The sequence below is a fragment of the Leopardus geoffroyi genome, chromosome A3, assembly GCF_018350155.1.
Source record: "Leopardus geoffroyi isolate Oge1 chromosome A3, O.geoffroyi_Oge1_pat1.0, whole genome shotgun sequence".
Classification (NCBI taxonomy): domain Eukaryota; kingdom Metazoa; phylum Chordata; class Mammalia; order Carnivora; family Felidae; genus Leopardus; species Leopardus geoffroyi.
This window is the reverse complement of record NC_059336.1, coordinates 97,876,195-97,893,080: the sequence shown is the minus strand read 5'-3', so window position 1 is coordinate 97,893,080 and position 16,886 is coordinate 97,876,195. Positions and strand designations below refer to the sequence as shown.

General features: G+C 34.3%; 1 long non-coding RNA gene across 2 annotated transcripts in view; it reads left to right on the top strand.

Annotated features, from left to right (window-relative positions):
- Positions 1 to 16,886, top strand: part of LOC123579723 — a 58,105-nt gene that overhangs the window by 5,295 nt on the left and 35,924 nt on the right. The window contains exons 2-3 of one of the 2 annotated variants that reach the window (XR_006702917.1): positions 3,142 to 3,283; positions 6,642 to 6,916. This is a non-coding gene — a long non-coding RNA (uncharacterized LOC123579723). Of the gene's footprint in view, positions 1 to 3,141; positions 3,284 to 6,641; positions 6,917 to 16,886 lie in introns of those variants that run through there. The other variant, XR_006702918.1, reaches the window with a different exon arrangement.

Below are 16,886 nucleotides of genomic sequence, written 5' to 3'. Positions count from 1 at the left end.
CCCCCTCTGGTTTATCTTGAACCATCTTTTCCAGAAGCCTTCCACCACACAGGCCTCTCAAGATAACTGGCCATGATTGGGTCCGATAACCAAACTAGATACAAGGGAGGCTAATGAAGGAAATTTTTAATACACTTGATTTCTACTGTGGGGAACTGATTCTGTTAGCTATAAGGGAGTGAGAAGATGCTGTTGGATAGACAATCAACAGTGTTTGCCATAATACATATCTTCACATAACAGTGAGAAAAACAGAGGCTGAGAAAGATTAAGAGCAATTTTTTAAAATCAAGTTTGTCTATATTCAAAATTTTATCTTCCTACATCACCATTTTACCCTCCATTATGTTGATCATAACATCAAACCTGGGAAAGAACAAATGTGTGTGCTTAGCTTCTGCAAGCAAAATTAAAGAAAGACCTATCTACTTTAAAGCTTTCATACTAACAAAGAAAACTCAGACCTTTTCATTGTTACTATAATCATTAAAAGATGTACTAATGGATAAAAACTAGACATTTACAGAATCACGTTTTAAGTCATCCTATGGATACACAAAATTTTCTATCAGTGAAATAAACTGCTTTAGTTGCCACTTAGTTCAACATAATTGTTTTTTTCAAACTACCTCAATAAAAATCCAATGTTAATACAACAGTCTCCCCCCTGTAGTGCCCTTACCTCTTCTACTTCAATGACATCAACTTCTCTCTCCATAGCTACAATATGAATTTTATCATAACTTTCCATGCTTAAGTAAAAATCTGATATCCTTCCTTCTTATTTTTACAGTTCACTTATTTCCTATTCCTCTTAGTCTTCCTGTACCTTCACCCACAATTTTCTTCAAAACTATCACCGCTCCCTTGTATGCATTTCCTTTCCTATACAATCTGTATAATATCACCCAAACATCCAATAATTCTATTGCTAGCCCTCCCCAACCCATCAATTCATTTCTCCTTGTTTTTCTGCTTTGTATACCCAACAGAACACAATCTCTTGATCACAGAAGCCATCTACCCTATGTAATGCAAGAATCTGTTCTTGAACACTACTGGGAAAAAAAAATTTAAAAAGCAACATTTGACTATGTAGAATGATTCCACCTCAATCATTAAAAATGTCAAGCAATAATTTTACATCTCAAATATTTGTTTCATTCCCTGAAATAGTTACTGAGGGAGGGAGAGAGAGACACAGAGAGGAAGAGAGTGAGAGAGAGAGAGAGAGAGAGAGAGAATGATGTAGTAGTTAAAAAGCATGGAGTCTAGATCTAGACTCGCTGGTTTTAAATATTTGCTCTGTCATAATATAATTTTGAACAAATTATTTACCTCTGTATGCTTTGGTTCCCTCACCTGGAAATTGCGGAAGTAATAGAACCTACTTCAGGGGAATCAAAGTTAACTAATACAAAGTGTTTAGAGAAACTCTGACACACAGGAAATTCTTTGTTAGCATTGAAAAATATTAACCATTTACACTGTAAATTTAAAATCTACAAATTGGACATCTATCTTGTTGTGTCTAGCACTGCTACCTTCTTTTGGTAATAGTTCTCCTTTTTATGCAATGGTAGAAGGCAATGCCAATCACAGTACCTGCTCTTCTAGTCTACAGGCTTTACCCTTGTCCTTCCACGGAATATTTGTTACAACCAATACAGCTTCAACTTCTGACACAAAAGTCCACACAACAGTGTCTTACACAAAACCAGAACATATTTCTTGTCCATAACAGTCCAAGATATACAATTCAGGATTGATATGACACCTCTATTATATTACTGCCTTGTACTTGGTCCATCTGAAAGTTCTGAGATGTCCATCTCATATTCTAAAAGATTTGCTTCAGCCTCTGTTATCTCCATCATTTTTGGTGAATTGATGTTGCTAAACATGCAGAGATAATATGATCTTCTTGAAAATAATCCCCCAACTCCTTGTAGTCTCCCTATGTTAGCAATCCAATCTGTACCACCTTCCATCCAACTTCAGTGTTGAGGAGGGTTAATCCTCTTGTGAACAACAACAGAAGCTTGTTTCTATACTTGTGCTCTGAATGTCTGTATTTTCCCCCTCCTTATCGACCTTTACCCATCAATTATATTCTCTCCTTATATTTTCAAAGGGCAAATTTCTTGGTTCTTCCCTCTTAGGAAATAAAGGGGCTTCTATTTCTCACCTTTGTTCCTAGCAACCACTACTTTAAAGTCTCATGTTTCCATCTTAGCCATTCTTCTTGAATTAGAATATATTCTCCCCTCACAATTACTTCATTATTCACTGCAATCTGCCTGCTAACTCCATCATACATTGAAAATGTTTTTGTTTTCAAGAAAAGTTATCAAAGACTCTAAAAGTGTAAAAATCAATCATATTTGGATTTCTTATTGTTTTTATTGCTTCTCATTTCTAGTGTATTGGCCTCATTCTTGAAACTCTGTTGCTTGTTTCAGACATAGCCTTTTGTTTTCTAACATTTAACTTCTGCATTGTTCTCTCTCTTGAGCTTTATCCCTTCCTCTGCTTATATAGGACAGGTGAGGCTTACTAAATTCAGACTTGTGCCTTTTCCTCAAGCCTTACATCTTTCCATATTCTCTTATTATATGCCAAAAGCACTAGAAAGGAATCTTCTTTCAGAACCTGGATAGAATGCCTGGCAAGAAATTATCTAATAAATATTTTCCCAGTGAAAAATGAATAAATTAATCAGTCAATTAATTTTAAGGATTAGATGCTGACTTACTTATTCCCCAGTCTTTATTTTTATTATGAAGCCCACTGCACTTAAAGATAAATTTTGCTTTAAGGAATATGCAAAGTGGAAGTGCCTGTGATGATTTTACAAAACTCAGGGTACCTATTCCCTACTGGGTATTAGTCATACAGTTGTGGAATGGTGCTGACGGCAGGGGCAATTGATCCTACCACCAGGTCCAAGGGTTAACCTAATGGTTTTAAACATATCACAGTGATTTACTGGTGTCACTCAGGCCTGGTAAACCAATGGAGTGAACTCACTCACACTAATAATGTGCTAGGAAAATGGTTACTTGTGCACTAACTGCCCAAGGTCAATCTCCATAACCTTCTGAAAGAAACAGTAGCACTTTCCTGTAAATGTTTTATCAGCTTGAGAGACAACAGTTGTATCATAAACCTGATACTATAGAAGGCTGTGCAAAGAGATCAAAGGACAGTGAGAACTTGATGCTATAGAGGAGATACCGAATCAAGCTAACCCAAAATATATCCCTCCTTATGGAGCATTCAGGTATGTGTATTGCTAAGTTCCCTTGGCATTTTCTCTATTTTGGATTAGGTTTTCATTACAGGAAGTATCCTAATTTATAACAGAATGACAAATTGAATTGTTTCTTTGTGATATTATAATATCTTTGTGATTGATGCTATTTACTGAGTTATCCCGAGCTGTTCAGTTGATAACCTCAATAATATATTTAACTGAATGAAAAGTCTGAATGATTTAAATATGGGATATAAGTGGTTGAATGTCACTATTTTATACCATATCATAGTTGATCTATTCTCATAGGCAACGCATATGTATATCATAAAAATATACTCAACATTATTTAGTTTAGGTTTAAAACTTTTTTAAAAAGCATACATAGAAGTAAATTTTAGTGGAGCTAAAAGGTGATTTAAATATCTTATTAGAGTCCTATATATTCCTCTTCACCTTAACAGCCCTTCCCAGCTATCACACTTTTTTTTTAATTTGAGAAGAGAGACAGAGAGAGATTGAGAGAGAGTGTGTGTATGAGAGCCTGGGAGAGGGGCAGAGGGAGAGAGAGAATCTCAAGAAGGCTCTATGCTCAGCACAGAGTCCTTTATGGGGCTTGAACCCACAATCATGGGATATTGACCTGAGCCAAAATCAAGAGTCTCAACCAATCAAGCCACCCAGGTGCCCCCCTCCACCCCTAGCTAGGACACTTTTATCCTGCATTTCTACTTATCAAATGAGGGGGAACAATATATTTGACCCAAAATATGCCATTTTGGCATGTGGATTATTTTGAGCTGAAGACAATCAAGGACCAATAGACTCAGAAAGAGCTGTTTACCTTCCTTTTAAATTCCTGAAAGAATTTAGGTAGAGGCCTATACCGAGAGAGAGCTAATACCAAAGATAAATTTTTTATCAAGAAGATTCATCCGCATGGCATGGCAAACATTCATTTACTAAACATTTGTTCGTATCTTCCTGTGAATTGTCTTTCTCCCCTTTGCGGCTCCATACCCCACACTGCTTCAGTGAGCTCTGGATGGAGTATAATCCTCAACTGCCTGGTGGTCTCTGGCATTCATGTCTTTGGGGCTCCTATACATATGAAATTTGCTTTTATCCTATTAACCTATCTTACATCAATTTAAATATTAGATCAGTAAAAACAAAACAAAACAAAACAAACCTACAAGGGGAGAAGGGAAGAATTTCATACCCTACGTAAACTTAAAATCATTTATAAAGGCAAAACCCAAGTCAGAGTTCTGCCATGAGACTTTTCAAGTGATAATGCATCTCCTCCCTTTTTGATCTTCAACAGCACCTTTGTTGGAGAATCTACTTTTACCATGAGTTTGAGTTGTTTATTGAGGCCTTCTAGCATTAGCTTGTGAGTATCTGGAAAGCAGAGGCTATATTTCATGGCCTCTAATACTTCATGTAATGCCTACTCCAGAGAACATGCTCAATCAAAATAAGTGGGATTCAGCTAATTTGAGGTTCATAATTTAAGTTCCCCAAATGATTACTTGACTTACACCTACCCACATGAATATTTTATGTTCAATATTCTCTTTTTCAAAAAGCTGAAATGTCACAAATTATTGTGTTGTCAAGTCATGTTCACATGAAGCAGAGATCTTACGAGTAATTTACCAGCAATTTAAAAGATAGAGGTAATACTGAGGCACAGATCAATCAGAGAGAGGTCCAGTCTTCGTGTCCTTTCTTGTGGCATCAGGAATGACAGTTTAACATCTGAGCTCTTTAATGTGGCTACCATACTTACGCAAAAGAGAGCAGCTTTTAGTCACAAAATATATTCATTTTATATTCAGATTGTTACAGAGCCTAATGTTTTCTGGGGAGCATGCCCATTATTCATAGATTCCTAGCGTATTATAAATAGTCCCAGACAGCCCAGGTATACCTTGCAAATAGTGTTCCCTAGACACAAGCTCTCCTGTTTGATTAAAACATTAGCTTGTCTTCTAGGAAGTCTATCATTAACATGTTTACAACCAGACTTCATCAAGCTACCTTATCTCCACATTCCCCCTAACGCCTGATTAAGGAAGAGAATAGATTCCAGGCCTATTAATAACCATTTCCCACCCACAAACTCCAGATACTTTCTCCCCAGTAATGATATATTTTCAGGCTATTTCCCAAACATTATGCCAAGAAGCCAATATAGATTTAGTGAATATATGTAAAAAAAGATACAAAAAATTTTTATTTTAAGATCATATTTATATGATACTAGGCTTTGAGATTGAAGTTCAATAAAATAGAGATTATTAGTTTGTTTTAAATGTGACAGATTTCTGAGAAGCTTTAAAGATATGGAAGATTGATTTTTTTTACTAAATACTCAATATTTTGATTATTCAGAATAATGGAGGTTTAGATTCACATGTAACTGGTATTTTGTTTCATTGTTTGCTCATTTTATTTCCTCTCCATAAAATGTTTTTCAAGAATTCAAGAAAATAGGCTTTTTGGTGGGGTTAAATACAGATTCTGCCAAGTCTTTCACCAGTATTTGTTCAGTAATGTTATTGTTACTACATATATAATACGCAAACTGTACATCCAGTTAACACATAACATCGCTGCCCTTGTTTAATTCATAAGATACTGGTAATAAATATAATAAATGAGTTCAGCAAATTGGAAAAAATGAAAAGGATAGGGAAATAGAGTCAATAAATGTCAATAACTCCAGTTCCTTCTAAATTTAACGTCCCTTACGTTTAAAATTTTCTGAGTATGATTGAACACTCACATTTTGTCTATATTTAGGATCACATGCTCTTCTAAATGAGCCAGGCAGCTGTCCCTAGCCTTCATTTTCTTAAGTGGTGGAACAATGTGAGTTGAAGAAAATACAATTGTCTCTAATCGAAAATCATTATTAAAACATGATGTTCAACTACAAAAATCAAGAAGAGTGGTATGCAGCAAAGAGCTATGAAACTACTTCAATCATTTTTAAAAAATAAATTTATCACAAAAGAATACATTGAAACCAGTCTTTCAAGGCCTGAAATTCAATGAAGCCGAGAGGGACAGCTTACATGACTGATGGTTAAATACATATTTTAAATGAATCTGACAATATGTAATACTGACATGGAATCAAAAAGTCAAATTGTGCAGAAATAAAATGTAAAGATTTTAATTAAAAATCAACTTAGATTATGGGAGAAGGGGCCTAGGATGGCCCTGGTGAAAAACATCTGTGGGTGTTGTGACATTGGAATATAATGAATGAAATGACTTCCTAATAATTCAAAACCAAACAGAAGCTGCATTCATAAAAACTACATTATTTTTCTGATAGAAAATAATTTTCGAATTATTTTGTTCTAATTAGTTTGTTTTACAGGTGTCAAAAAATAACGCAAGTTCGTACCCAGCCTGGAGCCCAACCTAGAGTTCAAACTCACAACTTTGAAATCAAGACCTGAACTGAGATCAAAAGTTGGATGCTCAACCAACTGAGCCACCCAGGCACCCCTGAAGTTCTTTTTTCTAAATTAAATAATCCCTATCTAACAAGGACAAAAGAGTGTTTGTTCAGATAAAGTTGACCACCATAGAAAAATGATATAGAGATGTGTCTGAGATATTAAAATATGTTTATTCTTATTTAAGGAACTACTATTGTCTATAAGAAGACAATTTTTCATGGTATTTCCCCAAGAGGCACAGTAAGACCAGAAGTTGAAATCTACTCGTAATCAGATTCCATTCCAAGGAGGCGGGGGGAATCCAGTAATCAAAATAGAAATGCATTACTTCAAGAAGGATATTTTGACATTACTGTTGTTTTTCAGTTATTTCAAAACAGGCAGATAAAAATATAAATTCCTTTTGTGGTTGTTGTTGATTTTATTTTTGGATTATCAAATCATAGGCACAAGAGCATCACTTATTTGAGTGACAAGTATACAACACATGCAGTCAAGGTCAAATGTGCATGGCCTCTTGGTTATATACATCCCAGGGAAGGTAGGGTCGATTTCATTTCAAATGCCAGGTCTATTTCATTCAGCCTGAATTGTTGTCTCTGCAGGCTAAGAATATTTTCCTTTTTTTAAATTTTTTTTATTTTTTTTATTACACAATCAATGTGTGTTAAATTTCTATGATCTGTCCAAACAGACCAACAGTCTTAGGGCAGCTTCACTTATTACTAATGCAGCAAAATAGGTCACTGCATTAAAGAAATAAATTATAAAACTACATTGAGTGTTGGGAATATATGCTCTAATGCAAGGTTTTATGAGGGTAAAAACAAAGAACATATGGCTAGCTTTCTCTAGAAAGCAATTTGTTTATTGATAAAATCAGCACTATACTAATCTCATCCATACAAAAAAGTTCAATTAAACTCCCCCAGTATAAGTACAATATATGACAGATGACCTTTGAACAACATGGGAGTTAGGGGTGCTGACCTCCCTGACCCCATGCAGTCAAAAATTCGTGTATAACTTTGGAATCCCCCCAAATTTAACTAGTAATAGCCTACTGTTGACCAGAAGCCTTACTGATTACATAAGCAGTTCATCAACACATATATTGTATGCTCTATGGATTATTTACTACATCCTTACAATAAAGTAAGCTAAACAAAATAAAATGTTATTAAGGAAATCATAAGGAAGAGAAAATGTATTTACAGGACTGCACTGTATTTACTGAAAAAAATCCATATATAAGTGGACCTGTGCAATTCAAAGCTCTATTGTCCAAGGGTCAGTTCTACTCCTCAGGGTGTATGAAGTGTAAAGAAAATTAATATGAACATTTTTCAATAATTTTATTATAAAAAATTATAATATAATACATAATATAATATAATACAACTAAAATTGACAAAACAATACCCTGGAAATTTTTATTGTACTTCTAAGAATAAAAATAAATAACTTTAGTTTTAGGTTCTCTATAACTTATAAGAGCAAAAAAGAATCTCCTGGCTTATTAGCAGTTCTCTGCAATTTCAGGTACATAGTCATGGCATTTCCTGATTGCTTCTGTCCACGTTTTATTTTCTGGATTCCTATTAAATTTATAGACCATTGAAGCTCACATAGCTCAAAAGAAGAATTTTCAGTTCCCCGAAGTAAAGTATGGTATCTTATTTTTCTTCTACAGTGTTTTGAAACTAGTGGATGTTTAATGAATATGTATCAATTAATTGATTCTTCACATCTAAGTGCAGAGGTTTTTACATTCCAATGAGTTGTTCTTCCTTTCCCCTAGCAAGGATCTTATCATATTGTTATGCCCAGAGGTGAATGTAGATTAAAGTAAAGTGCCAGGGTGCATGTAAAAACAAAAACAGCCAGGTTAGAAGCAGAATATAAGTTGCAGTGCCCTTGAGTTGGATGCAATTCTAAAATGTTTTCATTGAAATTCCCCACACCTGTTAGGATCTCTAAGTCTCAGTATTGTTAGGCCATGGAAGGATTTCATCCTGTTAAAATGCAAATGTCCCATTTGTTTTGATGTCCTATATTTGGCACGTCTGTGTATGTGTGAGACATTATGAGGAGGGAGGCCAAAAGAAAATTGTCATAATGCACCTGTCCATTAGTGAGTCCTCATGCCCAGCAGAAACTTTCTGGCACCATCTGGTTATAATCTTATGCTCTGAAGCATAAGAATTGATGGACCTTTTAATTTTTATTTCAGCTAGTATAATTGCAGATGCTATTCTTATTCAAAATGGGCCACATTTTGCCCAGGGCCAAAAGCATACAGTTCCCATTGACTTTAATATGAGGACAGGCACAAGAAAATGACAAGAGAATTCACCCTAATGCTTCTAATTGCTTTATGAATCTTAATAAGCCTGTTTAACTTAATAATGTTCAATTGTGAAGACTTTCACAGGTTATTTATTCATTTTCCGTAAAAAGCATTTTCTTGAACCCTTTCACAAAAGGGCTATGTTTTCATTACAAAGCAGATTCTTTGCTTTCTGTGGCCAAGAAGCATGGCATTGAGTCATGTATTTTTTCCGAACAAAAGGAATCTGAGAAAGACTGAAAATATTAGTACCAAACATTCCAGCAGACACAGAAAGTGCATGTCCCAAAATAATGAAGGCTTAAGAGAATTTATGCAGTGCCTTTTTCATACAAAGACAAGTGCAATTTGTACAGAACATAAAGAATCATAGCTAATTACACTGATTTTAATTGGGTTTGTGCTAAATCCAATGCTTTATAGAACCATCAGTGCCGAAGAGGAAAGAAGATAGCCAAATTACAATATATACAGAGAAGCTGACTATAGTGAACTAAGTGAGATAAATAGAGCCAACAATTCCCAATAGGAAAGAATCAGCATAAAGTTAGAATGAAGCACACATTTGTAAGAGGAGATAAAGCAGAAATTAATTTTGACGTTAAATGTAACCTAATTCCCTCTTTCTACACTTTAAATTGCTATATATAGGTAAATGTGTATATATATATATATATATATATATATATATATTTATACGTATAAATATATATATATATTTATACATATAAATATATATATATATATATATATATATATTTGTGTGTGTGTGTGTAGAGATAGGTTAGAAAGATATAAATATATATAGATACAGATGATATAGATATAGATATGCCTCTTCTCTGACACAAAAATAAAATGCCTCCTTCTAGTATGCGGTTGTGTTCCCTTTATGCATACATGGATCACTGACCTTAAGATCCAAAACACTATAGGGTGATAACAAGAGTCAGTCATGATGTGAGTGGTTAAGGAGAGCTGACCTATCCCTATCCCTACTGAGTAGCAAAAATACAATGGACAATAGAAGTTGACATTAAAATACACACATGCACACATACACACACAGAGATTGAATGTGAATATATATGTCAGGGGAGCCTACTCCCCAAGCTTTAGCAGACAGATTTACCAAGGGTAATAAAGAATAATACAATTTCTCTCTTTTATGACAAGTCAGTTTTTAATATCCTCCAGAATATTTTTAAAAAATGTTTATTTATTTTTGAGAGAGAGAGAGAGAGGGAGAGAGAGAGAGAAGAGAGAAAGAGAGAGGACAAGCAGGGGAGGGGCAGAGAGAGAGAGAGGGAGACAGAGAATCCCAAGCAGGCTCCATGCTGTCTGTGCAGAGCCTGAAGTGGGGCTCTCACTCACACCATGAGATCATGGCCTGAGCACGAACCAAGGTGTGGAGGCTTAACCCACTGAGCCATGGTACCCCTTTTCAAGAAATGTTTATTCCTTTATTTTTAAGAGTGAGAGAAAGAGAGAACGAGAGACCTTCAGCATATTTTTGACACAAAATATTTAATCAATTTTCTGATTTATATTTTCTGTAGTGAGTGAAATACTGATGTTAAGCACAGAGTTGCTAGGAATTTGTGTTCAGATTTAATAAACCCTATTTTTGTGTTATTAAAAATCCACATCTCTGATGAGAAGTCTTTAAAGGCTTCATGTCAAAGAGTAGAGAAAGAGGGAGAGGTCTATGCTCAAAACTTTGAGATGATGATCTCCATTATGTAAAAACATCACAGAGAAAATGTCTACAGTTTTTGACACAGACAGGGGTGTATATCAGTCCAAGACTACATAGATCTGCATTTCTGAGTTGAATGTCATTTTCAAAGTCCAAAAGTAGTCATCCTCCTTCAAATACCCTATCTTAACGTGCCAAGAATATCTTGAAATTATTTTGGGGTCATATAAGTTTCCTGTAGATATTAGGAAGAGGGGTAAAATTACAGTTATTGGGGAAATATAGCCATTAAAATGAAGTTAATTTTTTTTTCAATGTTTTTATTTATTTTTGGGACAGAGAGAGACAGAGCATGAACGGGGGAGGGGCAGAGAGAGAGAGGGAGACACAGAATCGGAAACAGGCTCCAGGCTCTGAGCCATCAGCCCAGAGCCTGACGCGGGGCTCGAACTCACGGACCGCGAGATTGTGACCTGGCTGAAGTCGGATGCTTAACCGACTGCGCCACCCAGGCGCCCCAGATGAAGTTAGTTTTTAAAGGTAAAATTAAGGTAATGAAAAATAAAAACAGCAAGTTTCGTTACAAGGGTAATAATAAATTAAACATTTAAAATCTTTGAATCACGGCATTAAGCACATTATGTCTATTAATCATATAATAGACACTCATACACTCACATTCTATCTTGTCAAATACTCCAATTTTACATGAGATGAAAATATTTCTTAAGTAAGTTGTACATGTCATGTATGTGTTATCTAAGATTTATTCTGGAGATATAATGCTAATGCCAACAGCAAATCTCTGAAACTCCAAGCAGGGCAAGTTCAATTAGGAAGGCTATGTGAAGATATGTTAAATGTGATGTATATTTAGGTTCTGGGGTCCTAAAGTCAAGCAGATGCTTGTTGCTAAAAGAGCATTTATTAGTGTTTAATATAGAAGATTTCCAGAGAAGACTGGTTCATATGAGTTTAGCCAAGCAACAAGCAAATTCTACTGAAATTATCAAATTAATATAAAAATCAGGTAAGTCAATCCTGAAAGTAAGGGAATGGTGCATTTTGCAGGCTGGATTTTTTGGAAAAAAAAATCTTCTGTTTGGGACAAAAATAAAAGAATGACTCTGAAGACACACACGCACAGAGAATTTTCTAACAAAATATTTTATCATTAAAACAACTAGAAGAAACTAGAGGAGAAGCCACTAAAGTAAATGAGGATGGATAATGGAAGTATAGGCAGGCTATGGAACCCAAGAATGCTGACAGTGAAAATTATCATTACAAAGTAATAACATGTGCTAGCAGCTGTATTTCAAAGTATGATTTTGAGCATACTTATCCTAACTCAGAAAATAAAATTTAGGGGCACTTGTGTGGCTCAGTTGGGTAAGCGTCCAACTCTTGATTTTGGCTCAGGTCATGATGCCAGAGTCATGAGATTGAGCCCTATATTGGGCTCCACATTGACAGTGAGGAGCCTGTTTGGGATTCTCTCTCTTTCCCTCTCTCTCTGCCCCTCCCCACTCATGTTGTCTCTCTCTCTCTCTCTCTCTCTCTCTCTCTTTATGTCTCTCTCAAAATAAATAAACTTAAAAAAAAAAGAAAATTTAAAGTGCAAATATTATAAGGCTAAGTAAGGTGAGCTAATAAGGACATCTAAATAAGTATTATAAATCTGGTTTAAAAATAGTGGAAATGTCACAAACTATTCTAGAAAGAAAAGGCAGACTGTAATAAAATAATACAATTTGTATTTAAATAAAGAGTATTATGCTAAGCTAAATAAGCTAGTCAGAGAAAGAAACATACCATATGATTTCAGAATTTCAGAAACAAAACAAAGGAGCAAAGGTGGAAAAAGGGAGAGTCAAACCAAGAAACAGACTCTTAATTATGGAGAACAAACTGATGGTTACCAGGGAGGGGGGTGGGTGGGTGAGGGGGAGGGGTGAAGTGGGTGATGGGGATTAAGGGAGGCACTTGCTGTGATAAGCTCCAGGTGTTGTATGGAAGTGTTAAATAACTATGTTGTACAACTGAAACTAATATTACATTATATGTTAACTAACTGAAATTTAAACAAAAACTTAAAAAAATTCAGATGACATTACTAAAGTAGAGAGAACATTAAGACAGATAAATGTGTTACTCATATTGTCTCAAATAGGATAGGAAAAATATTCTATTTTATATTAGACTATATTAGATCATAAAATATAAATATATGTATGTATATATGTGTGTATATATAAATAAATGTATATATATATATATAAATTTTGAAATGCTGAACTCTGTTAACCAATAGGAAAATTATATAATAAAATATATCCTATGCTAGTAGAAGTGTAAAATCATTCAATTCCTATAAAAGGGAAGCTTGGGAAATATGGAAGAAAATTCTTTATGTGTTTATCCTTTGATACAACAACCACATTTTTTGGAATCTACCATAGTCAAGCAAGCCACATTTAATATACATAATATAATATTTATTCATTATATATAACATATAATATACCAATTTTGTAGAATTATATATAATATAAATGTTTATATTATATATAAATATTTATAAAATACATAAAATATTTACAAAAATATGTAAAAATATATACAATGTAAATATATAAAATATATAATATATATTACATATCTGTTAGAACTTGAAATTTGTATATATACATATACATATGTATATATATAATATGCATGTGTAGTAGAATTTAAAACTTGACTCTAAAATTTATATGCAATTGGAAATAAATGATTGCCAAAGCAACGTTGGAAAGGAAAACAGTTGGTTGATTAACTACCTGATTTCAGAACTTATTGTAAAGCTATATAATAATCAAGATAGTGTGGCATTGCTAAGAGAGACAGATCAATGCTTAAAGAGTTCAGAAAAAGGACCACACATGATTGATTCCAAGATGAGTGCCATAATAATTCAGTAGAAAAAGAGTAGTCTTTTTAATAAAGTGAATATCCATCTATTTGTAATAAAATGAGCCTCAGTCCATACCTTGTACCATATACAAAAATTAACTCTAAGTGGATCATGCACCAAAATGTAAAACTTAAAAATACAAAAATTAGGGAAAAAATCATGAGAAAAAAAAGCTTTGAGACTTTGGGTTGAGCGATGATTTCTTAGAGATAATGTCAAAAGCATTATCTTTGAAAATATACAAGTACTTATTTTCAGATCCATCTTATATAAAAATTTCCTCAGTACCTACAAGGAGAAGTTTCAGAAAATGTTTCTCATAGGCAAGGTTTTCTAATCTTGGTTTTATATTAAGAAGTGCACAGAAATGAGATTTTATTGTATACTACTATGTGTGTGTGTGTGTGTGTGTGTGTGTGTATGTGTGTGTGTGTGTGTTTGAGTGGCAGGGGGAGGACATATTTGATGCTGCTGCCATAGGATCTGTTAAGTCAGTCACTTATTGAAACACGTTTATGACTTCTGTTTGCCTCCAGCTACTTAATAAAAAGGCAAAGCTAATCTCCCAGGGTGCTGTGTTATTTGCCAACCTAACAATAAACTATGATTTATCTGATGAGGTTATAAAATTGGTGTGGAGAAAAGAAAACTACATCTGGGACTTAACTTTGATTATTAATCATTGAAGCTTCTTCCTGTAATTACTTGTACTTTTATTTAAAAGTATTGCTCTATCACCCCTCTTCAATAATTTTAGAATTAAAAATTGAGGTAACTTTGTTTCCTCAACTTCTAGTATAGTCATTGGGCATTGCATTCTATTTCAAAGTGATTTTCCCTCTACCCCCAAGGAATTAGCATGGCTCAAAAATTCCCTCTAATTTGTCTATCTTCTCTACTAGTAGAGCACCAGTCTTAGAACAGACTGGAGTATTGTCTCTTGTTGCTGGACTGGATTCTCCACTTTTCCCGAGTATAAAGATAGACTCCTCAGAAGGGCGATGTTTTGGCATTTCAACCCTCCTTAGAGAGAGGGCATGACATCTCACATGCAAACACTACAGCTTTTTCCAATAAAAGAAACAGCACTTTATAACACTCTAATCTGCCCCTCCCTATATCTGTTTAAACAACAAAAACAAGACAAACATGAGTATATACATAATAATATTACAGTAAGGTATAAATGAGAAAAGTTATATTGGTTGCCTATTACAGCCTACAATGTGCACATTAAATGTGCATTAGTCCCCTTCTTCAACCATCCAAATCTGAAAACATCCATGGAGTTTTGTTTTTGTTCTGTTTGTTTGTTTATTGCGTGTCTGGCACTCTGCTGGGGATGAGGAATAGAAGATTAATAAGGTGTGAGCTTATTTTTGAAGAGCTCATGGTTCACAATGTCAAAGTTTTTACTCATACTGCCACTCTCAGAATATTCTCATGGTCTAACTTGCAAATTGATCCTCCAATCTTTCTGTCCTGATCTCTGATATGGACTCACAATCCTCTGCACATCTTTCCAGATAGTCACAGATATGCAGTTTAATTTTTAAAGGAATTGCTTTAGAAATTTAAATTTAAAAATTAAATTTAAAAATTTTTATTTACCTATTTGCAATTCTACTTTGGTTCCAAATTAGGGCACTCCTTTTTCTCTGAAGTTTTTTGACCACCTTTCTCTTTCAGATCTATAGAATCAAGGACATCTACATAAAGCTTTTTAAAATAAATTGTTTATTTATTTTGAGAGAGAGAGAGAGAGAGAGAGAGAGCGCAGGAGAGAGGCAGAGAGAGAGGGAGAGAGAATCCCAAGCAGGCTCTGTACTGTCAGTGCAGAGCCTGATGTGGGGCTCCAACCCATATCCCATGATCATGACCTGAACCAAAACCAAGTCAGATGCTTAACCAACTGGCTTAAGCCACCGAGGTGCCCCTACAGAAGTCTTTTAAAATTTGTTAACAAAGTGAAGCAAACTTGTTGAAACATGGTATAGTGTTCTTGGTACAAGATTAGATTTGATTCCTTAGAAGTAATTGGATAAAAATAAAGGTAGCTTTAATTATTCTCTGAAGAATTTTCTACTTTGACAGTATCTATTTTTAATCATTCTTCAATATAGGTAGCATAAAGAATTATCTTAATATGTTTTACATTCATTATTGGTTTTACATTGGAAAATTTCCAAGAAAATTAAAGGGAAAAAGAAAAAGGTCTGGCAATTAATTGAAATAGATCAAAAGGTATGCATTTATTTTCCTATCATAATTACTTATCATTTTTTAGAGAATAAGCTTGAACCCGTAATGATGATTTTCTTTTTGTAGAGGGAAGATACAATTTGTAATAAATACAATATTTAGAAAGTGATGATAGATAATGATTTAATGAATGTCAGGTTCTTGTTTATAATTACTTTTTTAATTGCTATTTTTCTCAATTGGTTTCTTAGATAGTTCACTCAAACTAGGGTAAACCACCTTTTTTTACCACTGCTCTATGAGGTCTTAAGCTCATCACTAAGGGTCTTTCTTCTTCTCTCCTCTCTTCTCTCCTTCTCTTATCAGAAAAAGAAGCCAAATCCTTAGGAAAAGAGCAAATCAGCAATAAATATATCCTTTTACTTCAACCCAAAAATGTTTTGGAGGAGATAGAAAGCCAAGAAGAAAAATAAAAAGGAAAGAGAAAATAAAATGGGGGAGGGAGCTGTCCCTGAAAAAATTGTGGTGTCAAATGAACCTGTCACACAAATGTGACCCTGTATATGCATAGCTTGCATTGGCAGTGGATGTACAAGTTGTAAAATATGTTTTGAGGTAGACTCCAATGATTTCTACTGGAATTTTTTAACTAGGTCAGTGACCACCAAGTATCAATGCTTACCAGGCTTGTGGTAAATGGCATTAAGCTTTATGAATGAGAATCTGTGTGAACAGACTGATACAGACATTGCATGTTAGAATTAACAGAAATCTTAAAGCAACTGTGCCTACCATGCACAAAGCATTAATGACAAACTGGGATTTATCGTTAAGAAACAGAAAAAGTGGGAAAGTGGATTTGAAAAGAGGAAAACAAATGTAGAATTTGAGCATTCAATAACCAAAATTATAAACCTTAAAGGTCATATTTGGAAATGGAT